Here is a 26,212-nt window from a genome sequence, read left to right on the forward strand (position 1 = left end):
CAGGAGTCTCACAGAGCTTGCCACTGCGCATAGGCTCCTCTCTGCATTGCCACGTCCAGATTTTTTGTAGCAGATTCTGCTTCACGTGAGCCATCTCCCGGACAGGGTGGCACAGGAAAAGCCCTATCGAATAGTATCCTCAATGCACACAACAAATTATCCAAGGGTTCCCCTTCCTGCCTCCTACTGGCTTACCATTCTTTCCGCTATTTCAGGAGGGTCAATCACCTCTCATAGTGGTCATATAGACAGTTTTGCAAACACTTATAAGAACCATGAACCACACTGGGAAGCAGCTGGTAAAATGCTTTGGCATCACTATGCAAAAACACTGTCAACTACTGTGCTGCTTTCTCATCAGTTCATGCATTCTCAGAGAGCAAGAGACTCCAGTCTCATCTGCATTACCAGTAAATTTCTTCTCAGGCAAAAGTGCTTTTGCCATTTTGAAGCTGCTGCCACCAGCTGTAATACTTGCTTACAGAATCAGAGATTTATTGGAACTCTGCAAGTACCAACTCCAGCACACACAGGCAGGACAGAATTTCCTGCCAATCCCGCCAGGTCAGACCAGTGACATAACACGCAACACAACTACTTAACACTAAGATAAAGAAACACCACCATTGATTGGTGGAGGATTATCTACACTAATCATTACAATATATTTGATCACAATACGAGGTTACATGTCACTTAAAGTCTCAGACCCAGATCCTCAAAGGTATTTAGGCACCTAACTCTTACTTGGAGTTAGATGCCTAAATTTCTTTGAGGATCTGGGACTCTGGGCCTCATTTTTTCAGCTGTAAAATGGGGGTGATAACATTTCCTTTGTCTGCCTTGCCTATTTCGATTATAAGCTCTTTGGACTAGGAACTATATTTAATGATGCACCTGCACAACGCCTAGCAGTATGGAGATCTACTCTCACTTGAGGCCTCAAGGCACTACTGTAACATAAATTATAAATAAAATTTAAGAGAGATAAGGATTAAAGATCCAGTCTTGCAACCCTTATACAAGTAGCTCCTACTCGTCCATCAATGGCTTATATAACTATGTCTTAAATGCATTATTATTAATTTATTTAACAAGGATAATGTGCTTCACAGTACAGAAAATAAAGTATATCCTTGCCCTGAAGAGCTCAAAATCATAACATGACAGATAAACAGGACACACTGAGAAGCCAGGGGAAGGAACTAACCAGCTTTTAGAAAACTATTATTGACTCACTGACACAATACTTGTCTCTAAATCCTTTACAAAGTCATCTGCAGCTGTCCTTAATCACTCATTTCTGGGGGATCCAGCCATGCATAATCATGAAAATTCCCATGACAGTGCCTGGCAGTCAGTCATTCTTGACTTTCCCACTCTGGGATGTTTTGTCTTTGGGGAAAAAACTTGGGAAAAATTTGCAACGTAGTTTTCACACAGTGCTCATCACTATGGGATCTGGCTCTTTCCTTCTACCCAACTGATTGCAGTGGCAATGTCTGCAGGGCCGGCTCCAGGCACCAGCCTGGCAAACAGGTGCTTGGGGCGGCCGCTCCGGAGAGGGGCGGCACGTCCAGGTATTTGGCGGCAATTCGGCAGACGGTCCCTCACTCCCGCTGGGAGCAAAGGACCGACCGCCGAATTGCCGCTGCAGATCGCAATCGCGATCGTGTCTTCTTTTTTTTTGGCTGCTTGGGGCGGCCAAAACCCTGGAGCCGGCCCTGAATGTCTGGCTGTGTCCTTTATGTTAATTTTTACTTCTCTATATAACAGTGCTTTCCATCAATATTTCTTCTATTGTTCACAAGCTGACTTTGTTGTGATTATGTTATTCTAAGTCAATTACAGTCTGGTAAGGAGCATTCAAGATATTCTGGCTTTCTTATTTGTCAGAATAACGCATACTGGTATGATCTATATTCTATAGTTTGCTTTCTTATTTTGCCACAAAAACTTCCTCAAAACTTCTTTTAAGGTCACCTTTACTCCGAGCTCTCCTCAGCTGTGTTTAATGGAGCTCTGACATAGCTGAGAAGCTTTGACTAGCTCGAATGATCAGACAAAGGATTTCTGAATTTCATCTTGCTCTGTGTAAAGATCTTTATCTTTTTCATGTACAATTCATCTCATTTTATAATATAAAAATATGCTATTGCTAAAACGTAATGTATATAATTACTGGCACGTCTATAATTGTAATAATAATATAATGTAAGAACTTTGAATACAATCGGTGGGTTTCGATTGGCTGTTGGTGATCAACATTGGAGCATATACCCAGTAAATTCATTGCTTTGTCTGGTTTATGGATAAATTCAATTTCATACCAGCAATATGACACTCCAGGCAGTGTATTTCAGGGAGATTATTTCACATCCTGTCTTGTTACATCACTTGGCTTTTGGCTTACCCAGAAAAGCACCGCATGTTGTATCTCATTGCAGTACTTAATCATACAGCATGGTGACTTTGGTGTCTAGTTTCAGCCTAATCAATACAAACTAAAACAAACTGAGCCAAACAATCATACAACCCTCAAGTACCTGTGCATTTTGGTAACTCCGATGCTTTTTGTTTATTCTCCTCTAATGTTACTAGGTGATAGTCTGAGCTCTCGAGCACCAATTTTGAATAATTTCTCTTACTTCAATTTGAATCACAGTTTATACTTTTTTTCAATATACTTTGATAATCAGATCCAGGTGATAAGTACACCCAGAGCCACAATGCAGCACCAAAGCACAGTGTGATCTGAGCTGTTAGTTTCACTTGGAGCTCTAAGTTTTGCTCCACAATTCAATGTATTATTAATGTTCCTGTTAGATATTCTGGGATGGAATCACTGAACAAGCTGGGCTCTCTTTATTATCATACAGACTCCAAATATTTCCTGGTCTAAAACACTAATCTGCTGCTTATCCAATTGCTGTTGTTTTATTTTGTGATACACAAAACTGCCTTTGTCTGTTTTCACAGTCCAGGCAGAATAAATCGCCCGCTAACTCGCACCATATCCCATATAGAAACCAGCACTCTCCTTACATTCTGACCAGCATATTCTTCAAACAGACCTGAATTAAGGTAAATTCTTCCTTGAGGCCAGTCTAAATTTATTCCATTATGGAGCAAGACAGATTGCTCATAATCAAGAGACTGCTGCCTCCCAGGCATGTACAGTATTCTGGCTGATATTCAGAGATGGACCAGGGCTGGCATTTCATTTTCTGAATGAAATGCTAATATGCTCTTTTGCTAAGATTTTTCACACTACTACGGACCAGAGTGTGAAGCCCTTACTCGTGCTAGTGAGCTGTCACTCTTGAGTACTCTCACATTGAAGTCAGTCTGGCTTTATGTAATGTAGATATTATAAAAATTTCACTTAAAGAGAAAATATACATCACAGATTCTTTTTTAGATACATAAACCCCAAACACAGCTTTTCAGGGGTGTGTTGGCAAGTGCAGATGTGGGAGCCCTGAACATTATATAAAGTACACTGATGGTTTGCACTTCATCCTTTTTTGCCACAACTATCTAGTGAATCATAAGCAGAGATGGGTCCCAGCTGTAGAAATCAGATCTCAAACATTCCCAGGGAGACAGGTGCGCTGCCTGGGAATTTGGGTTTATTCCATGTAAAGAGAGAGGCTATGTGGGAAATCTGGCTTCAGATAGGTGTCAAACGCACCCAAAGTTCAGGGACATTTGGGCCTCCCTCTGTAGAGTTCAGTTACAATCTGAATTCTTGGCCCTAAAGAGGACCGGGACATATTGTACGTGTATGGATGGTTTAATAGACTGCTCTCATGTGTACTGCTCCCACTGCTCTCTTGGCCAGTAACAATTCACCATGAATAGCCAGACGATTTAATCATCTGAAGTGTATTCAGTATAAAATGCCAACAATTTCTGGTATGCGTGGGGGATGATTTATGTGTTTAGATTTGTTTATCAAAGGCAGGAGAAACCTGGTGTATCTCCTCTTCAGAAGGGTCCTGGCAAGATGGCAGCAAGTAAAGTTGACAGAGAGTTTAAGTGACCTGCCTAAAGTCACACAGGAAATCTGAGGCAGAGCTAGGAGCTGAACACAGCTCTCCCAAAGCCCTGCTCAGTGCCTTCATTACAAGCCCATCCTTCTCAATCATAAGCAATTAACATGGAGACTATCACCAAAGCAAAACAAGACTCCAAAAATAGAGCGGAATCATACATAAAACATACCACCAAGTCAGCTAGAGAATACTCCTTGGTACCGTTAATCCAGCTTATTACAGAACAAAATTCATACCAGTGGGGCCAGGATTTCACGCTGTGTACGTTTCAGTTCCTATAATTACAGTCTTCTATGGTGGGGTTTTATTTTGTTTTGTCTTGTTTTAAGGTAAGTTTTCAATAAAGTTACCTAAATAATTCTGGGATCTGTGAACTTGTCTTTGAAACTTTAAGACTAAAAATGGAATAAAATTCTCTTTACGGGGATTACCTATCCTAGGTCTTTGCATAAAATCGGGGTAGAGGTGTATTTAAAACTCTGCTAGGATTAGAGGTGGTCATGTCATATGCACCATACCAGCGTAGGCAATTTAAGGTAAAATTTCTCTCTTTATCAGCCACAGCCTGCAAACAACTAGAGAATATTTTTTTTCCTTCTGTACAGGATGACAGACCTGATTCTCCAGCTTCTTATATTAGTTGGTCATTATTATATTTAAATGCCAGCGACAGAGCGGGATGAGTAATTCATGAGGAATAATTTCTTCAGTTAATTTTGCTTCTGTTTCTGTTTGTACATTGTTCAGGAACAGACTGCGGTTTTCTCACGTCTGCACTATTTGAAATTATTCATTGAATAAGCCCTGCAAATAATTTTTTGTTTGTAGCCTCCTTCTTGATCCAGCGGACACAGAAAGGATTCAGAGGTAGGGAGACACACTTCCTTCCATATGAGGAGAGATTGAAAAGACAGGGACTGTTTTGTTCAGAGAGAAAACAAATTAGAAGAGAAATGATAGAGGTAATACACAATAATCAATGGTAAAGTGAAGGCCAGTCAGGAGCTCCTATTTAGCCTCGCATCCAATGAAACTTAAAGGCGACAAACTGAAAACTGATCCAAGGAAATATTTTTTTAAAACCCCCACTGTGTATTTAACCTGTGGAACTCACTGCCAAAACTGAGGTCAAGAGTTTAGCAGAATTAAAACAAGAATTAGACAGTTATATGGATAATGAGAATATAGGACTTTAAAAGATTATTTGAAAGATATATAAACCCAGAGGCCGCTCAAGGCAATCTGCTGTGCTGCGCAACACTTCAGTGTACTTCCTCCCTTCTCACAGACTGAAGGAGGCAGATTTGGCCTGGGTGCCCCTCCATCACGAGGGAGCAATGGGAGGGCCAAATTTAACTGAGTGGCATTGCAACCTGGTGCATGGGGTTGCAACACAAATTTGGCTCATCCCCCACCCATCATGACAGAGGGGTGGCTGGGCCAAATTTGACTGAGTGGCATTGCTACCTGGCACATGAAATCACAATGTCGCTCAAATTTGCACCATCTGTCCCCGCCCAGGGCATGACAGAGGGGTAGCTGGCCAAATCTGACTGCGTGACATTGCTACCTGGTGCATGGGGTCACAATGTCATTCAAATTTGGCCTGGCTGCTCCTCCATCGTGAAGAAGGGGAAGCTGGGCCAAATCTGCTGTTCTAGGCAGCTGTCCAGAAATCTGCCGCTCTAGGCAACTGCCTAGTTCATCTATTGCTAGAGCAGGCTCCCTATAAGTCTTGTGTTTCAGGGCATAACGCATCTGCTAAATGAAACGATCAATTCCTTGCAAGTGTTTGATATTCGAAATTCAAACTGCAAGCAGTATGGGGGAGAGGTTTGATTGGAGAAACAGCTCACATCACATGGCATGTTTCTATTCCCTGATTGGATTGGAGTAACTGAGAATCAGGTCTGCAGTGCACGTACTCACCCTTGTGAATTCGAAAGTCATTTTCTACAATACCGGCTTAAAATTCGCTGCTCCCTCAAACATTCCTGTCAGTGTAAGTGTTTTGCTGGAATATTTGTGGAGAGCAACCCCTAATCACACGCAGTATGGGAGATCACTTGTTTAAAAACTCCTATGAATGTTTATGGGAAGTTTTTTTTCCATATTATAGCCCAATTTCAGCCAGTTAAGAACCCAGCAGCCAGCATGGCAATAGCCGGAGTGAGGCTTTGTCTTCACCAGAAACTGCAGCAACACAGTTGCATTCAGTGTAGACACCCACTGCAGCAACAGCAGGGGTTTTCCTGTCACTGTAGTTAATCCACACCCTGAGAGGCGGTAGCTAGATTGCTAGAAGAATTCTGCCGTCAACCCAGCGCTGTCTACACCAGGGGTGAGGTCGGCTTAACTACATCTCTCAGGGTGTGGATTTTTGACACGCCTGAGCGAGATAGCGAGGTCGACCTAATTGTTTAGTGTAGATCTGGCCCAAGTCCCCTCATAGGCGCCTAGCACACCTTTGAGCCGAGTACTTCCACAGCTACTGATAGTATAGGGCTAAAATCATGATTTTGCCATAAGCAAGGGGCACTGCACGGAAAGTCACAACCTGCCTCCTGACTTCTGTCTTGCTGGGAGTGGGGAAAGTACTCTGTGCTGGGCCTTATATCTGGTTCAGCACACAGCTCCCAAAGTGCTGGTCTGACTCCATTACCCAGGGCAGGGTGGGGTTGGAGCCAAGGCTCCATCCATTCTGTCTCATCCTTCCCTCATGTGCAGGAAAGAAACATATAGCAGTTCGCTGAGGCTCCATCACAGGATGAGTAGCTAAGACAGGGGCATAATGGAAACCTGACACCCCCTTAGTCCCATGCATGGCTGTACAAGCCAGGCCATGATTTGGCCCATGGCCGACGGTAGACTAACCTTTTTAGCGCTAGAGTCTAGCAGCAAAACAAAGTAGTTGCCAAAGTATTTAACATTGTTGCAGTCATGTCAGTCCCAGGATATTAAAGAGACAAGGTGGGTGAGGTAATATCTTTTATTGGGAGAAGCTGGTCCAATAAAAGATATTACCTCACCCACCTTGTCTCTCTGAAGTATTTAACAACATTTGGGTGTTGTCAACTAGCCTTCTCTATAGCGGTGACAGCCAAGTTCTGGTTGAGCTGAATGTAGCTGAAACCCTGACTGTAGTTTCAGCATCAGGCCCTTTTCCACATCTCATTTTGTGTAGGTTTGGGACCCTTAACGTTCTCTCTGAGGCAAATTCACCAGCTACTGAAAATGTTTTCTCTTTCCTTCCAAGTGAGTACTAGCTGGCCATTTTATGATACATGGTTTGTAATAAGGCCAACATTTAATCAGATTAGACATTAGCCTCTGACTGGGACAATGCTGGCACAGGTCTAGTCCCCTTCGGACTTGCTGCAAAATATCATCTAATGTACTGTAATGAGAACAGTAAATTAGAGAAAGAGCACTGGATAAAATGTCCATGAATCTGCTACACTGACACCTCTAGTGAATTCCCTCATTAATTACAAAGATGCTACAGGCTTCTCCTGGAGCAAAGCCACATCTGTGCCTAGATGATGATAGGCTGATTTTACATGGTAACTTTTAGGTCTCTGTTTCTGGATTTCCTTCTCTACTGAGGACTTTGGACTATATCTTTAGCTGGTGAAAATCAGTATTGCTCCAGTGAAGTCAATGCCGTTATGATGATTTACACCAGCTGAGGACCTGGCTCATAAGTTTTCAGAGGAATTTCCACCATCATACCTTTCCTATAAATTAAATGAACTAGATCCATACAACTGCCTGAAAGATTTGAATTAAATCACATTTAGTAGATTCTGGCCTCAACGTTCTTCAGTCTTTCTGCCTTCCTCGTAATTGACTGATAGTATTTGATCAAGGGTCTAGAACAACAGCGGAATTATTTTATAAAGAAGGATTGATTTTGAGTAACCCCTTCTGTTTTGACAGCTTCATCTGACTGATCCCTTCTAGTGCACTTCTCATGCATCATCTTGTACCTTTGACCACAATCCCATCTGACTCTTTCAGTCTCATGGGCCCAGATCCTCAAGATATTTAGGTGACTAACAGTTAGGTGCCTAAACATGTTTGAGGATACGAGCCATGATCCCTCCATCATCTTCATAATTGCCCCCCCCCCCCCCATCCTGTTCCCAACTTCAAACATCCTAAAAAACACAAACAAAACCTTCCATTAGCCCCACCTGCCTCCCAGACTGTTACCCAGTTTTCCTCTTCCCAGTGAGCATACAATCAACCCTCACTAGTTTGGCTTCCTTTCCTCTAAACCTTGGGTTTCCTTTTTGCACCCTTCCATTCTAGCCCTCATCAGAATCTCCAATGACTTTCTTCCAGCCAAGTCTAAGGCCCTCCTTCTCTAATAACCTGACAGTGGCGCTTAGGGTGTGATGAATCAGTTATGGAATGCCCCCGAGCAAGAGTAGAAAAACTGACCTCAAGGTCTCGGGAAGTTGTCTAGGGGTAATAAGCACAACTGCAAGGTCAAAGGTGTGGACACAGGGTGGGGGAGCTATTGCCAAAGAGTTGATATCAGGACTCTGGCTGCTGTTAGCTGAAATGTGGGAAAAGCATAAAGACCAGAAGGGCTGCAGGCTTGGTTACAAGTCCACGACACATTTGAATGAAAAGCAGCATTTTAAACGATTTGCATGGCCCGTGACTTGCCAGTCTATTCACCACTCCACGTCCCCTATAACCTTACCCCTATGAATGTTTTTTAATACTCAGCATCACCAAATCTCAAATGGCATTCATCCATGTGAGCTGGAAAAAACCCCAGTGAGACTAAGCAGAGCCATCAACACACGCCATCAAGCCATTGGCAGAGAGAGAATGTTCTTTCTGTCAGCAAGTCATTTTCCCCATCAAGACCTCATCAGTTAATCAGAGTTCTGTCACCAGGAACTAATCTCAGACATCTTTCACCTAGGGCAGCCTAGATTGGTAATGAGCTTTTGGGAACATATGAATAAATATCACTACTATCTAATGGACCTGACAATTATTAAAATACTTCCACTCACACCCAAAAGGGTGAACATCTCCCCTGAAAAAATGTGGGTGGTTCCTCAATTATGCCTCCATTTCTTTCTTTTCATAACACCATTGCACTTTATGGGCCAGATCTTTAGCTGGTGTAAATTGACTACATCAGCTGAGGATCTGGCCTTATATTTCAAAGAGCTCTACAAACACTAGTCAGTTAATCAGCACAAAAATCTTCTGTAGTAGAGACCTTGGTCTGACCACTTATCCCCATTTTACAGATGTGAAAACTGAGATACAGAATTTGATGCGACTTGTCCACAGCCACAATGGTAAGAATAGGAGTCCCCTAGCTCCTAAGCTTACGATCAACCCAATAGATTTTACTACCATTTCTTCCTTCATGCTTCCAAGGCCCCATGGCATGGAGTCCTCACCTCCTACTGAGGATGGGTCATTGGAGTTACTTCTAGAACCTGTCAGCAAGGGGATGGACAAAGCTCAAACATTTTCAAAGTTGGGGGCGGAGGGGGGGCTTATTTGATCCACACTGCTTGGCATATTCTTACTGCCAATGCCATCAGAGCATCAGTAAGATGTGGAATGCTCGACAATACTTCAAGCCCTCACTGATCCATGGAGTTAAAGTTCAGGATTGAAAGTTAGATTTTCTTTATGGCAGCATACTGTGCTGTTCCCACACTACCAGGCCATTCTGCCCTAAACTTGTCTGCTTATTCACAAAGTCAAAGCATGATCAATAAGAGGTTGGAAGCAATCAAGATTATCACAAGATACCCAGGAAAAGTCTGCACATTATCAAGGTGTCCTTCACTGGAGACATCTTAAAATTCAGGCTGAGATGTTTCAATCAATCTGACCTGGTATCATTGATTTTTCTTTACTGGATTTTAAGGGTCAGATCTTCAAAGCAACCTCCAAAAATGCATACAAATAAAGCACATCTATTTGTACAGCAGAACACGGAATATGTGCAAGCAAAGAAATGATTTCTTTTTAAAAATGCAAGTGCTCTTTTGCATGTTCATCCCTCAAAGCTCCCCACAGCTGGAGTCACACTCTATAATGGACCAACCGGGCGAGGAGGAGGTCCCTTGTCTCTCACACATCTGATTATGGGCTGTGACTGTCTGGCCCCGGAGCACCAGTTCCACAGAGAAGCTTTGCTGTTTATATGATTGGAATCTGGTGTCCAGGTATAAAACCAGATTTGTATTTCTTTAAACAAGAGCATCTGCTCTATAAAGCCCCAATTAAAACCACCTATGAATCCAAATCAGCGAAAACGTGAGTGCTCTGTAAACCAATTTTGCTACGAATTGGAAAGCTGAGAAGAGCCTGTACATTTCTGTTTCCGAGATCAACAGCTTTACAATAGAGAGCAGTTACACAACTAAAACATAACATGAAGCAAAGGAGCAGTAACTGCAACTTTGAGAAAGTTTGACTCCCTGCCCCTTGAAACTGGCAAAGTTCTTGCTAACGAGAGATAAAATACTAATATACTTGAACCCCTACCCAGTATTTAATTTGGAGTTCTTGAAGGAAACACTCTCTTACCCATGAAAGCTTATGCTCCCAATACTTCTGTTAGTCTTAAAGGTGCCACAGGACCCTCTGTTGCTTTTCACTTCTTTGGAAATTCTGTATTTCTTGGTAAATGAAAGGGATGTTTAATTTACATTTTTCAAAGGTGGGCCATATATTCAGAGGAGTTCATGACAGCAGAAGGCGAGGGGAGGACTTTGCAAACTTCCTGCAGTAATCTTGTCTAATGATGTAGATTTGATTTGTTCCCAATGAACAAAGGAAACTCCAGACAATTTGGGGCCTTATAGAGACCTACGGAAACTTCGGTAGCAAAAGCAACAGAATAGGCTGTCATTAATACAAAGGGTTTAGGGCTGTTGGAGGTTCCATTTTTGCAATGTAAACTGCTGAGACAATTCAGCACAAACAGCAGAGGGTCAGCGCATTGGACACCCTTTTCCAGCCAAGGGAATCTTTATTTTTTGGTCACACAAAAACAGGTGGTAAACAGCAAAATATCACACTAAACTAGTCTGCAGCTGAAGGTTTCTAATAGCCTTTCTCCGGGCAGTCTCAGCTTCATGTCCCAAGATCCCTTGCTTTTATGGAATCTCTTGCAGCACCTGTGTCAGTCTGTGTTTCTTGTAACCCTGGGTTGGCCAGCACCAGGTTACGACTTCTTCTCCTACCAGACCGCATTTTGGTTAGCTCCTATAGACTTTATCATCATTCTTCATTTTCTTGTGAAGTTTAGGCATTTTTTTCTCCTCCTTGATTCCGTTTTTTTTTAGATCAGTCATAAATAATTTAACCCAGGGTACTTACCTATTTAAGAGGGAGGATTCGGAGGATTAATTTGCGTGCTTTGAGTTCCCCAGATCATGACAGATTCTCTCCAGGTGCAAAGTGATGTTAATATATTGCAAAGCAAACAAAGTCAGAAAGATCACAGTGGTCCCTGCTGGGTTCATAATCTATGAATGTGAGGCTATGAGCTTGTCTACACTTACAAGTATCAGGGGGTAGCCGTGTTAGTCTGTATCCACACAAACAACAAGGAGTCTGGTGGCACCTTGAAGGCTAACAGATTTATTTGGGCATAAGCTTTCATGGGTAAAAAAAAACCCCACACTTCTTCAGATGCAACTTACAATGCTACAGTTGCATAGCTGCAGCACTTCAGAGTAGACACTACCTATGACAATGGAAGGAGTTCTCCCATGAGTGTAGGTAATCCACACACACCCCCTCCCCGAGAGGCCATAGCTAGCTCAATAGAATAATTCTTCTGTCGACCTAGTGCTGTCTACACCGGGGATTTAGGTTGGCTTACCTACGCTAAGCAGGGGTGTGGGTTTTTCACACCCCTGAGTGACATAGTTAGGCCAACCTAATTTTCTAGTGTAGGCTAGGCCTCAGTCTACACTTAAAAGCAGTGCAGCTTCACCAGTGCAACTTGCAGGCTATGTCTACACAACAGCTTATGTCAGAATAATGTATGTCACTCAGGGCTGTGAATAAACCACCCCCCTGTGCTACGTAAATTACACCGACATAACACTCAGGGGAGAGCTTCTCCCACCGACATAGCTTCTGCCACTCACAGAGGTGGTTTTATTGTGCGGACAGGAAAGCAGTGCGTCTTCACCAGACGCGCTGCAGCAGCACAGTTGCATTGGTACCGCTGCAGCGTGTATGTGTATCACCCCCTGAGTGACATAAATTACACTGGCATAAGCGCCAGTGTGGACATAGCATCTGCCGCTCGCGGGGGCTGGAGTAGTTAAGCCGACGGGAGAGCTCTCTCCCATTGGTTTAGAGCGGCTGCATTAGAGACCTAACAGCGGCACAGCTGCAGCTTTGCCACTGTAAACTCTCTAGCGTAGCCACGCCCGTAGCACTTCAGTGTAGATGCTATCTATGCCAATAGGAGGGGCTCTTCCATCGCGACAGGTAATCCACCTTCCAGAGAGGTGATAGCTAGGCCAATGGAAGAATTCTTCTGTTGATTTAGTGCTAGCTACTCTGGGAATTAGGTTGGCTTAACTACTAGAAAGTTGCCGACTTTCTAATCACACAAAACCAAACACCCCTACTCTGACCCTTCTTTGAGGCCCCACCCCTTCTCTGAGGCCCTGCCCTCACTCACTCCATCCCCCCTCCCACTGTCACTCACTCTTCCCCGTCTTCACTCACTTTCATCAGGCTGGGGCAATGGGTTGGGATGCAGGAGGGGGGTGAGGGCTCTGGGCTGGGGCTGCAGGCTCTGGAGTGGGGCCAGGGATGAGGGGCTTGGGATGCAGGAGAGGGCTCTGGGATGGGCCAGGGGGTTGGGGTGCAGGGTCCGGGCGGTGCTTACCACGGCTCCAAGGAAGCAGCCCTGCAGCCTCTAGGCACATGGGCAGCCAGGCGGCTCTGCGCAGTGCATGCTGCCTTTGCGCCCGCAGGTGCCGCTCCCCGCAGCTCCCATTGGTCACAGTTCCCGGCCAACGGGAGATGTGGAGCTGGCACTTGGGCAGGGGCAGAGCCCCCCGGCCACCCCAGCGCCTAGGGGCTGCAGGGACCTGGCGGCCGTTTCTGGGAGCAGTGCAGAGCCAAGGTAGGTAGGAAGCCTGCCTTAGCCCCGGGCTCCTGCTGTGCTGCTGACTGGACTTTTAATGGCCCAGTCGGTGATGCCAACTGGAGCTGCCAGGAACCCTTTTTGACTGGGCGTTCCAGTCAAAAACCGGACGCCTGGAAACCCTATTAACTACATCTCTCAAGGCTTTGGATTTTTCACACCCCTGTGAGAGGCAGCTATGCTGATGTAACTTTTCAGTGTAGATCAGCTTTTAGACTTACAAAACTTCTGTTATTTAAGGTACTGGACTAGGACTCAGGGGAACTGGCTTCAGTTCCTGCGTCTGCTGCAGACACCCTGTGTGAACTTTGGCAAGTCGCTTAATTTTTCTGTGCCTCAATTCTGCATCTGCATAAACAATCCTTCCTTTGCCTTCCAGCCTTAACTGTCTTGTCCATTTAAGTAGTAAACTCTTTGGTGCAAGACTGTGTCTGGGTATGTGTCTGTACACTGCCTAGCAAAATGGGGCCTTGATCTCAGTTTGGTTTCCCAGGCATTACGATCAAATCACATCAAATCAAAGTGTGGATTGGACCTTTGAGTAAAGTTCACTTTCTACTAGAATTCAGCTCCAGAAACTTACTGGGCCAAATTCATTCATGATGTAATTCCATTAAGCCACAGTCCTGTGAGTAGATCTCTATCTCATGTCCCAAATCTTTCACTTAGCCATTCTGTGCTTCTTTTGGGACAGTGATATATAATTGCTTGAGAGAATTGTCAATGGAAAAGAAGTCAGTTCGCTGTTTGCTAGGTGTTATAGGAATGCCCATATAAGGTGATCTCTTGCCACCACTGCTCAGGTATTTGGCTAAGAGTGTGTGTTGAGAGTGTATATACATCTGGATACCAGCTTTCTAATTCTTGGGTTGGTCTACCAAAAATTGCAAAACAACAGATCCTAAAAGTGAGCGATGATGCACACTGTTCTAACCCCACCCCTGCAAACCCACTATGAAAAAGGTGTATACATTGCAATGTGGTCACATCAGTGAAAGGAGGAATGCTATGTGGTTTACATCAAGTTAATCCACTGCCAAATTTTTCATGATTTGTAATCTGAAATGGCAGCTTCAGGCAAAAGGGGCAGATTACTAACAAAGGCTCTGGTCCTGCCAAGACTTAGACACCTGCTTAACTTTATGCAGACAAATAGGCCCACCCTGGGGGAAGGATTTTTTCTCCCCTCCTCCCTCCCACAGTGCCCATGGAATCCCTCCCATGCACAGTCCAGTTCTGTGTGCATGATTTGATCCTCAGAGAGGAAGCACAGCTAATGCTGTTGCATCAAGCAGAGCCCACCCAGGTGCTCCCTGAGTGCAGGTGATGATAGGTTAGTGACATGAATGTGCCCTCTGTCCACTTGGGATATGTTTTCATTGCAGAGTTAGTCCAGGCTCTCAGGGTAAATCTACATGGTTTTCAGTTTGAGGGGACATGCCCTCACTAGTCCTGATCAAGCGAGCTGCTTAATACAGAAGCATAGCTGCAGAGGCACAAGCAGTGGGAGCTGCCTGAGTATGATCCCATCTGAGACACTAGGTATGCACTCAGACAGCTAGTCCCTCCCACACTGGTGCTGCCAAAGCCACACTTCTACTTCGAGCGTATTAACATGAGTATGTCTGCTCAAGACGGAAATTAACCCACCCATCTGGGCGGCTGGTATAATAGGAAGGACCTCAGTCCCTTGGTTAGTATGCGCCCATTAGTATAAGTCCACAGTCCAGAGGTTTGAGCAGGACAGAGGCAAAATGGAGGTGTTTCCAGCTTCTGCCATGTGGAGGGAATCCCATTGTTCTTACTGTGGAAATTTACAGCAACAAGATGGAGTTTGGAGTCACATGGGCAAGTCACATGTCCAGGCATTTTGGCTAGTCACAGCAGGAAATTCCATTAAGTGTAGAGAGGTATCTCTAATGGTCCATTGTCAGTTAAATATTCTTTCAATGGGCCACTCAATTTGAATAGTTCCTCCAAGATGTGCTGGCTAGCTATCTTGTGGGCGTTACCTGGATTTCAAATGCTTGCTCCTGGGGTATAGAGCCATTACTTATAACTTCAAATACAAAAATGATACATGCATACAGATAGCATGATCATAACCAGCAAAGCATAACCTTTTGATAGACACCTCACTTTCTACAAGATTTACTGCAAATATATATCTGTTCATATTTTAATCAGATAATGTCACTGGGTGGTGGGGGCAGCGGCTCAGCCCAGTGCTGGGGCTGGCCCAGTCCTCAGGGAGGCCAGAGGCTCAGTCTGGTGCTGGGGTGGGTGTGTTGGGGGGGGCCAGCAGCGGCGGCTCAGCCCAATGTGGCTGAGATGGGTGGGCCAGGGCTCCTCTGGTTTGCGGGGGGGACCTCAGGGCTTTTCCTTTTAAGGGGGCACGTTTGGGGCTCTGGTGTGCAGTGGGCAGGGCCTTGGGAGGAAGGGGCGGGGCTAGCGGGCTAGCCTCCCCAAAGCGGGGTTCACTCACCGCCCATGCCCAACCACTCTGTAGTGAGGTCACAGGCTAAATCATTCCAGCACTGATAGTCCTCCAAGGTCTTCCCACAGTTCCCACCTCCCATCTGCCTAGTAGGACAGACTAATTCCCCCACAATTCACTGGGAAAGACTCAGAGCAGCTCAGCTTACTGCAGAGCAAAAGAACCAGGGGATGTGCCCCCAGACATCCTAGTGAAACACATACAGAGGAGCACAGCACCACCAATAAGGACACAATAACTCAGAGGGCTTTATAGTCTGGCTGCTCACACCTGGGCCAGGTCAGGCTGGGTGCCAATCACCCAGGCTAACGCTGCAGTGAAGACATAGAACAAGGGTATCAACTGAATTCCAGCATTGATGCTAACACACACAAAAAAAACCACACAGAACATCCTGAGTCAGAGTTTCACAGATCAGTGTCTTCTGCCACTAACTGTTTGCACAGAAAATGTACCATCAGCAATCTAAAGGGACAACTGGATGCACAAATGGGTTAGCCACTTTTGAACACGACTACGTACTTTATACGCCCCATTACATTCAGCTCCCCTTTGAAAACGCATCCTCTATGTATCCCAAGGCACTTCACCAAGTGCTCAGATGATGAAGATGCGGGATTCCTTAAACATGAAACTAGGGTTTGTTTGGATATTTGTTAATCAACAACACTTAGGATCCTAATCCTCTTCTGTCATATTTGGCTCCTGCAGCACAACAGTTAAAAGGCAAATTTTCAAAGTGAATCATAGAAAGTTGGATGACTAAAATCCTGAGCATCACTTTGAAAATTTCCCCATTGGCATAGTGTTAATGGTAATATAGGAAGACATGTTACTGGTACTTGCCTTAAAGGATCCACCTTGAGAAATATTTCCACTCTGATATGCATGAAGAAGAATGGCTCAGTAGGCAATTTTATTGAGCCAAGTGAATTTGTGTTCCTTCCTTACACTATATAGTGTATAGTTTGAAATCCTTTGAAATTACAGATTTATGATGTTCCAAGAGCAAAAGCCCTCTTCATCTTTTATGTTATCATGTATGGGATGATATTTAAAATTATATATATTATACACCCAATAATTATGTTCAATGAACATTCAGGTTTCAAAGTCAAGCACTGAAAAGTTAGGAAATGCCAAAATTAAGGTTGCCTGTGCAACTTTAGTTCAGTTCCCTTGTGCATATGCATTACGATTAGGCTTGGCAGAATTCAATATTTTTCTATAATTTTGATGGTAATCGTGAATATTTTTAAACATTTGTTTCCATTTTCATTGATTTAAATTTTCCCCATTCCCAAAAGTACAGGTTTCAAGCATTTTTAAAGTTTTTATCTATTTAAATTTTCACAGTAGTGGAAAATTAAGAGAGGAGTCAGACAATGCAGGGAGTCAGACAATTTAATGACAGTAAAAGAGTAAAAAGGTTTGTTTCATAACTGGTAAAACACAAATTGTCAACATCACATGTCAAAATAAATACCCTTAAATCAAACTAAGAAGTTCTTAAACTGCATTTTTACACTTTGCCTATCAGTAAATTTTGATTATTATAAATGGAAATATTTTTTCATCTGTTTCTCTGTGTGTGTGGTGAAATTGATATTGACCAACATTTATCGATAATCTAACCCTTCAGTGCCTAATTCTGATACAATATTAATTACACAACCACATATTAAAGACAGCATAATGCATACACAAAAGGGAGCCAAATTAAGGTTGCACAGGCAATCTTAAGTCTGGCAATTCCTAACTTTTGAGTGCTTGATTTAAAATGTCAGTGTTCCTTTAACACGTTTTGACTACATATGAATTTTCCATAGCTCTTTTCCTTGCTGTCCTTCAACAGCATTCTGTTCTGCAATCCTCCCCCTAATATAACATTAACTGGAACCATAAGCAGCCATGGAAAGAACAATTACACCTTAGTATAAGAAACAGACAATCTCCACCATAATTGAGTGAGGTTAAAACTAATTGATGAGACAAGGCAATTTTTCTGATTGAAAGTCATTACTAAAGAGAAAGTGCTATATTATTTGCAAATTATCAGGTGCTGCTTGGTTTTGGTAAAGGACTATGTTAGCTTTGGAAGATCTAGAAGTATTTATCCTGCAGGAAGTCAGAGAAAACTGGTGTGTATATGCTTGGCGGGTCATATTGTATTTGTTTGGGCAGAAAAACAGGAAATTTCTGCTGGTAGATGGCTATCCAGCTAAGGTATTTTTTCCCCTTGCTGCAATGTTTCTCTTGGCAGCACAATATGCTAACTTTAGACATGTCTGAATGCCTTTCCTAAACTATTAGTACAAAATAAACTCCTTTGTGTTTTGCCCAGTCACATTCCTTAATGCGTGTCCTGGACCTGCTTTTCCTTGTATTGTGCAAATCAATAGTTTGCGCACATAGGGCCAAATTCTGATCTCCTGATGATGTAAATCAAGAGTAATTCTTAATGTTGATAGTGACATGACTGTAAAACGTGACAGAATCCTGCCCATTAGTGTTTGTTATCTACATTTCAATGTACACCCATTCCTTGAACTCTTGCCTTGAAATCTTGATCAAAAGTTAATGTTTAATATTACTTTACCTCAAAGATCAATGGAAGATATTATAAACTAGAGATGGGGCTGTGCTACCGTACGAGGGCCCAGAGTAAAACTTCCCCAAAGGCTGGAGGCGTTTTGGGCTGGAGTTTGAGATTGCTCCTTCGCAGACACAGGGGCAAATCATGACATTTAGATCGGGAGCCAAACATCCACCAAGTGAACACTGTTGCTTTTCAGCAATAGTAACCCTGAGCACCGTAGTGGCACTGCATTAAGCGACTGGGAGTAGAGCCACTGCCTTAAGACACTGCACTGAGAGTTTCATAGGGCACCAACTACAACGTCTTTTATGTTCCTTATGCAACCAGGTACATTACCGGTGCTCAACAATGCAAATAAACATATGTTTATAAGGGATGATTCTGAGCCAAGCAATCGGACACTCTGAGGCTTGGCTTAGCAACACATGTGCATCGGCAGCTGCAGTCCTGGAGCTTTAAAACTCTACCTGTGCTTCAGTAAAGCATTTTTGTTTGTTTTGCTACAGGAACTTAGTGTATTTCAATGGAGTTCCCCCAGCATGGCAGGAAATGCTTTGCAGCCCAAGAGGAATATGAGGCCCTCAGGAATGTATGGAGTAGTGGGGCAATTATTTAAGCTGGTTTCTACTGAAGTCAGCTTCAAGAATTGTGTCACTTAAAGTTGTTTATTACCTTACCTGTTCCCCACTGGTGTCCAGAGGAACTGCATGCTTCGTGCATCCTTGCTCCATTCCCCATGTGGCTGCTCAGTCCCACGTACACCCTCCACAAGGAACAGTGAAGAAGATGACAGATCTTCAGAGCTGACTGAGCCCTTCTGATCCCTGGGGGAAGAGCATTAGAGGGTTTTTAGGCAGTTGTTAAAGTGCATTCACACAGAAGGGAGCGCTCACTGCTCCCGCCAAGGTGGAGATAGCAATTGGGGGGAACCAGGGAGAAGAAAAATTCTCTCTGCTTTTAGCAGAGGAGGGTGAGCTGTACTCCCTCCTTCTCTCCCATTAGTTTAACCCTTTGTACAGGTCTCTTCCGTGCCACCCCTGCTCAGCAGCTCCCCTGCTAGCTGTTTACAGCATCACAGGGAGGGAGGTGAGGTGGGCTCTAGCTGGTCCATTGCGGACTCCCCTGCTGAATATGGGAGCTGCAGGGAGAGCAGGATAGGAACTTAGCTGGCTCTGCCTGAACCTAAGGTAGAACCTTATTGAAATACTATGTTTGGCCCTCCAGCTGGAAAGTCTAGACCCTGCTAGTGTACAGCATTGCCTTTTGTGCGGACACAAGCACTGTGCTATTTGGGTGCCAACAAAATTATATAAGCAACTGTAATGGTCCTCACTCAGGGTCTAGTTGGGGAGCGTGGCCTAGTGGGCACGGCCACAACCTGTGACTGCCAAGGGAGTTGTAGGGAGGGGAGCCCGGGCCTTCCCACTTGACCGGGCTCCAACCCAGGGCCATTTGACTACCAGTGGTCTGGCAACCAAGGAAGACTGTCCTCCCTGGGCCTCTTCCTCTCGTTCTCCCCCCGGCCCCCAGCTCAGCTTGGTCCAAGGCTTTCCCCTGTTGGGGAAGTCCAAACCAAAATAAGTAAGAGGGGGTTACCACTGTTCAGGGTCCACAGGCAGGGGAAATGGGGGATACTTCTTTCTCGAGTTGTCTCTAGGGTGAATCCTCCCTTCCCTCAGGGACAGTCCCTTTGGGCAGCTGTGTCAGAGTCTTTAGGCTTCCCTCTGCTCTTGCTGCTGGAGCTGCAGGTCTGCTCATCTCCAGCTCTGCTACCCAAATGAACTAATTCCCTGCCTTTTAATTCCTCCAGCAGATGGAGCCTTTGCTGCAGGTGTGGCGGGGCAGAGCTGGCTGAGCCCAAAATAATCCCTTAACCCCTTGTTGCCCAGTGTGGGATTTGTACACCCCATCACAGCAACACAGGGTCCCGCTTTCTGAATCCCTCTCAGTTCTTTCCTTCCTTTCACTTAACCCAAAGACTTTAAACCTTGGAGACAAAAGCCCTTCATCTATCAATGTGCCTTGTTCATCCCCTTTGCAATAATATGCACCTACAGTTTCTGCGTTAAGGTACAATACAGTAGCAAACTTCAGCTAATGCTGGCAGCCCTGTGCAAGCTGTGACTGTTGTACTCACTCAGACAGGGCCCTTCCAACGCCCACAAGATTTATGGAAAGGAAAAGAAAGGAAAGGATCTCTGCTGCAAGTCCTGCCCAAGCCCATTCTGCTCCCTTGGGCAGCCACAGCTGTTTGCATTACTTTAGCCCACCAACATGTGCTTGACATTAAGAGATGTTGACTGTGAAGCTGGCAGTAACAGCTAGATAAATAATACCTGCCAACTGCAGGGTCGATGTGACACTGAGCAATCATGCTTGAGTTCAGCATGAGGCAGACTAGGAGATGGGAAAACCACAGTCCTCGGCTATTCTTTTTAGACCATTTAAAGCTGCCTGCTGGAAGGGCCTGATCTAGTTCCTATTAGTCAACGGAGAGATTCCAAATGAGTTCAAGAGGAGTTAGAATCGGGCAGAAATTAGCAATAGCTTCACCACAGGATGACTTAGAAATAATATTCATTGTACAAAGATGTAAGAGATGGGTAAGGAACCTCCTGGTTGTCACGGATACCTAGGTCACTTGGAACTTTCGTGGAGGCTCAGGAATAGAGCTCAGATCCTTCTGCTTCAGAAACACATTGACAGAATTCAGATGCACACACCCCTGCCCTCAACTGCAAGCAGTATATACAGACACAAACTCACTAACCAGTTAGTCACCGTGCATTATTGTACAAGCATAGCTGCGGGAGCTAATAACAAAAGATTACATATATTACATACACAAAATGTTAAAAGGACATTTTTAAGGGTGCATAATCAAGCACCCAGGTTGCCTTAATTCAACCTCTTGTGCATATGCATTGTGATACCGAAATTCCATCCTGTAGCATCAGATCGACACCCACATGGATCATCAGCAGTTTGGAAACTTTATATCCATCGCACAGAGCTCTGCCACGTGAGCTAGCAGAGTAACTGATAGCAGCAGTAGATTGTCATCCTCTTTGTGGACCAGCACTAGAGGGGGATGAGACATGTTGCCAGAGGGTTTCACAGATATTTGCTTACAACAGAAGAATGGTGAGACATGGGACTCTTGGGCTCCACTTCATGCCCTGGAGAGGAGTGTTCTCTAGTGGGCCCAGATTCTTCTGCACATTTTCCCCAAGCTTCTGCTCCTACTCATCCAATCTGCCCCTATCCCAGTTCTTTCTCTTCCCCACCCCTGGGGCTCCTCATCCCTGTCCCATTCTCCTCACCTGGCCAGTCTCAGTTTCCATTTCCCAGCAGTGGGGTCATCGAAACCACAGGAGAGAGAGGCTCCTGGCTTTCAGTTCCAGCAGAGCTGGGAACTGCAATTTCAGGGAAAGTCCTGCTCAGCCCCCAACTGTAGCATGCTCAGTGCAGACAGAATCTTACGGGAAATGAGCTGCAAAGCTTTCGTAAGTCTCTATTGTGCATGTGCAAACGGCATTTTTTCCAAAGCTTATAAATTGGCCATATTTTGACTTATTTCCACTGGGACTGCAAAAGCCACATCCCTGACACAAAGGCTATGCCAGCCAAATTTCAAGTCTGTTCCAAAGAATTTTTTAACATAGGCAACAGACCATAGTTTTCTTTAGCCTTGTTCTTAGAAACAGCGGAACCGTTTTTGGCTCAAATTGGCCAGAAAAATTCAGTGTGAGGCAAGCAGGCAAGGAAAATCTCAGGCTGAATAATTAAAGTTTGGTACAGTTATAAGCAACTGAAAACAGGGTCTTATAGTGGTAAGTGTCAGATAACCTTAAGTGGTGCTATTATGGGTAGCACCGACTACGAAATCAGTGGGACGACTCAAGGTGTAAGGTACATAAGAACATAAGAATGGCCATACTTGGTCAGACCAAAGGTCCATCTAGCCTAGTATCCTGTCTACCAACAGTGGCCAATGCCAGGTGTCCCAGAGGGAGTGAACCTAACAGGTAATGATCAAGTGATCTCTCTCCTGCCATCCATCTCCACCCTCTGACAAACAGAGGCTAGGGACACCGTTCCTTACCCATCCTGGCTAATAGCCATGAATGGACTTAACCTCCATGAATTTATCCAGTTCTCTTTTAAACCCTGTTATAGTCCTAGCCTTCACAATCTCCTCAGGCAAGGAGTTCCACAAGTTGACTGTGCGCTGTGTGAAGAAGAGCTTCCTTTTATTTGTTTTAAACCTGCTGCCCATTAATTTCATTTGGTGGCCCCTAGTTCTTATATTATGGGAACAAGTAAATAACTTTTCCTTATTTACTTTCTCCACATCACTCATGATTTTATATATCTCTATCATATTCCCCCTTAGTCTCCTCTTTTCCAAGCTGAAAAGTCCTAGCCTCTTTAATCTCTCCTCATATGGGACCCGTTCCAAACCCCTAATCATTTTAGTTGCCCTTCTCTGAACCTTTTCTAATGCCAGTATAAGGTATGATAAGGTACTACTCAATGTGAGTAAAGGTATCGCAATGTAGCTGTTGGTGACTAAGACTAAGGTGACAAGTGCTGTTTGTAAGTGGATTTCAGACATTCTGACTAAAGATTATTCAAAAGACACAACCACAGGTATGTTTAGCTGGAACATAGAACGTTTCGGTAGAAAGGGTTAGAAATGTATTATTAACAATAATTCTTTGCATTTCTGTAGCTTTTTTTCACTGAGGGTTCCAAGGGTTTTATAAATATCACATGAGCCTCGGTCCCTCTGTGAAGCAGAAGAGAAATGTATAGAGATCTCTTCTTCCACCACCAAAATATAGCCACTTCTGCTCATATGCAATGGGTGGCTGGGGGCTAACACACAAATAAAGTTAATATTGGAATCTTAGCCGAGGATTTTCTGATTTGGCAATATCTATGTTTTCAACCAAAAAAGTCCATAGTCCTATAGCTAGACTTAAGCCATTCTTTTCTGGGACATTTGTGTATTTGAAGGTGCAACACCTTTTTCTGTTTCACATATCACTTGCCCAAATTTAATTTGAAGTTCCAAGTGGACATGGTATTCTTCATATCCTGCCCTAAATTGTTGTATAATGTTACTGTGCACTGGTAAACAGTTGCTTTGTTCTAAACCTGAGGTGGCTGCATTTCAGTTGCGGGCAAAGTGATGCCTGTGTAGCTTGTAAGTTGCTTTATGATCATTTGTGAAGAAAAGTACTTTATAAATACACATTGTCAGCAAAGCAGAGTTATTTGCCCACAATCTTTGGACTATCTAGACCTATGGAAAGCTTATAGGAAAGTATTTTTTATCAAGCATATGACTCTTAGAAATAATTGGTGGCCGTATATTTCCAAAAGATCAAAATCTGCTGTCAAATAAATTAGATTACTCATTATTAGTTTTCAGTAGTTCTCATGAAAATAATTAATAGCTGGTGGTTTTTCTTAAAAGATTAGAGTAAGCTGTGTAATGTGTAGTGATTAAAGTGGCAAGGATTTGGGGGAAAAAGGACAGACCATTGCCTTAGTTTCTGAAAGCTAAATCTTTCTATTTAATTCAGTACTTTAACTGTATTTAGCTATATCAGAAAGTATTATAAAGAACATTGTATAACTAGTTGCCTGTGTCTTTCAATGAAAAGCTAAAGATGATATTTTACAATTATTCCAATATATAGTGGGAAGAATCCAATTCATATTGGCCAGTGTCATCACTGGCAGATTTGCTTATTTCCAAATCATTTCCCCTCATTCTCTTAGATTTCAAGTAATGCTAAAATAAGGGGTGATCCTGATGAGAAATCACAAGATTAATTTCTATATATTGAAGCTTAGAACTGTATTGGGGAAAGTTTGAAATAAATTGGCAGTACACTAATCATGACCTAAAAGTAAAGGTGGGTAATTCCATAGCAAAATCAGATGGCCCATTAGTCATTAAGATGCCTTACCAACAACATGACAGATAATTCTGCATTGAATATTTTGCTTCATCAACAATTAGAAGTTTGTATGACATGTGAAAACTTAATCATACATGCACTGGTAGTTAAGTAATATTTAATGCAAAGAGGCATTTGGATAATCTGGAATATCTGTGAACAATGATTTCTTCAAAGCAGTAGCTACGATCCCTCTTTGAAACGGCTCGTTTGAAGTTTTCTTTGCATGGCTATAAAACAAAAGACCCTCTGTTTAAAGGATTACATTAAAGGAGTTTTTTCATGTATGTATTTGTTGGAAAGGGGTGATAAGGAAGAGACCCCCATAATGCTAGGGAAGTGTCTTAAGGCTGTCATTTCAAAGAAGAGAGAAAGGTTCCTTAGATCTTTCTCCAAAAGTGAGATAATTTTGCATGCTAGTCTTTTCATTATTGTTTCTTAGCCCACCAATTATCAAAGAACATGTTTTTATTGCTCTTACTATTTTTTCTTTCTTTTAACAGCTTTTTTGTACTTTTCATCTGCTATGTGTTTTTGAGACAAATACTTCAAAAAAAAAATGACAAGATTTATACCTGTTTCAAAAATACCACTTCTTACACTAGGCTAGGTTATCCTCCTACCTATCTTTGCTCTGTATCTTTGCATTTTCCTCACTTGGAATAATTGTAAAATACCATCTTTAGTTTTTCATTGAAAGACACAAGCAGTTATACAATGTTCTCTCTATTACTTTCTGATGTAGCTGAATACATTTAAAGTATTGAATTAAATAGAAAGATTTTGCTATTGTGGTTAATTTCCCCACATAAACAGTCCTTTATTATACATGAAAATCAGGCCATCTTGTCTCCCTGCATATGTGAATATCCAGTTTAATTCCATTGGGTTTGTATATTTCCAAAAGATCAAAGTCTGCTGGCTAAGCCTTCCCTGGCACAGCTGCCACCACCGCACACCTGGGCCACATTGGCCCTGTCCCTATTCCTTCTCCAAGGCCCCCACTGTCTGCTGCCGCTGCTTGCCAGGTCCCTCCTCCTGGGGGCGGGGAATGTAGAGGGAATGCAGTGAGCTAGCAGTGGGCGGGAGGGTTTGGTCGGGGAGTGAGGTGACTCCATGTGCTGGAACTGGCCCGGCGCTTGGGGTGCCTGGTGGCTCGGCCTGGCCAGCGGCTCGGCCTAGCCGGTGCCTTGGGGGGATGGAATGGCTGGGGCCAGGCAGGTGGCTCAGGGTGGTGGTGGTGGCTTGGCCTGGCATGGCTGGGGCCGACCCAGTGCTCAGGGCGGCTGGCGGCTTGGCTTGGCTAGTGGCTCGGTGGGGATGGTGTGGCCAGGGCCGGCCGAGCAGCTAATGGTGGTGGCTCAGCTCAGTGTGGCTGGGACCAGACTGGTACTCAAGGTGGGGGGTGCCCCAGCGTGGCCGGGGTGGGCAGACCGGGGCTCCTCCAGTCATGGGAGATCCTTAAGGCTCCTCCTGTTATGGGGGGATTTGGGGCTCCAGCAAGCGGGGGGGGGGGCATTCAGGCGGAAGGAGCGTGGCTAGAGGGCTAACCTCCCCAAAGTGGGAGTTCACCTGCCGCCCATGCTTGAGTAATTTTATGTTATCTCCAAATTTTGCCACCTCACTGTTTACCTCTTTTTCCAGATCATTTATGAATATGTTGAACAGCACTGGTCCCAGTACAGACCCCGGGGGGAGCCCACTATTTACCTCTCTCCAGTCTGAAAACTGACCATTTATTCCTACCCTTTGTTTCCTATCTTTTAACCAGTTACCAATCCGTAAGAGGACCTTCCCTCTTTTCCCATGACAGCTTAATTTGCTTAAAAGCCTTTGGTGAGGGGCCTTGTCAAAAGCTTTCTGAAAATCTAAGTACACTATATCCACTGGATCCCCCTTTCCACATGCTTGTTG

The 26,212-nt window shown here is 43.9% G+C and overlaps 1 long non-coding RNA gene across 2 annotated transcripts in view; it reads right to left on the bottom strand.

Annotated features, from left to right (window-relative positions):
- Nucleotides 1-20,086, bottom strand: part of LOC135982176 (uncharacterized) — an 80,543-nt gene extending 60,457 nt beyond the window's left edge. For both annotated transcript variants that reach the window (XR_010599385.1, XR_010599384.1), the window contains exons 1-2: nucleotides 19,920-20,086; nucleotides 19,001-19,147 (exon numbers count right to left, since the gene is read on the bottom strand). This is a non-coding gene — a long non-coding RNA (uncharacterized LOC135982176). The remainder of the gene's footprint in view (nucleotides 1-19,000; nucleotides 19,148-19,919) is intronic.
- Between the last annotated feature and the right edge of the window lie 6,126 nt (nucleotides 20,087-26,212).

The sequence above is a fragment of the Chrysemys picta genome, chromosome 3, assembly GCF_011386835.1.
Source record: "Chrysemys picta bellii isolate R12L10 chromosome 3, ASM1138683v2, whole genome shotgun sequence".
In the NCBI taxonomy this organism is placed as follows: domain Eukaryota; kingdom Metazoa; phylum Chordata; order Testudines; family Emydidae; genus Chrysemys; species Chrysemys picta.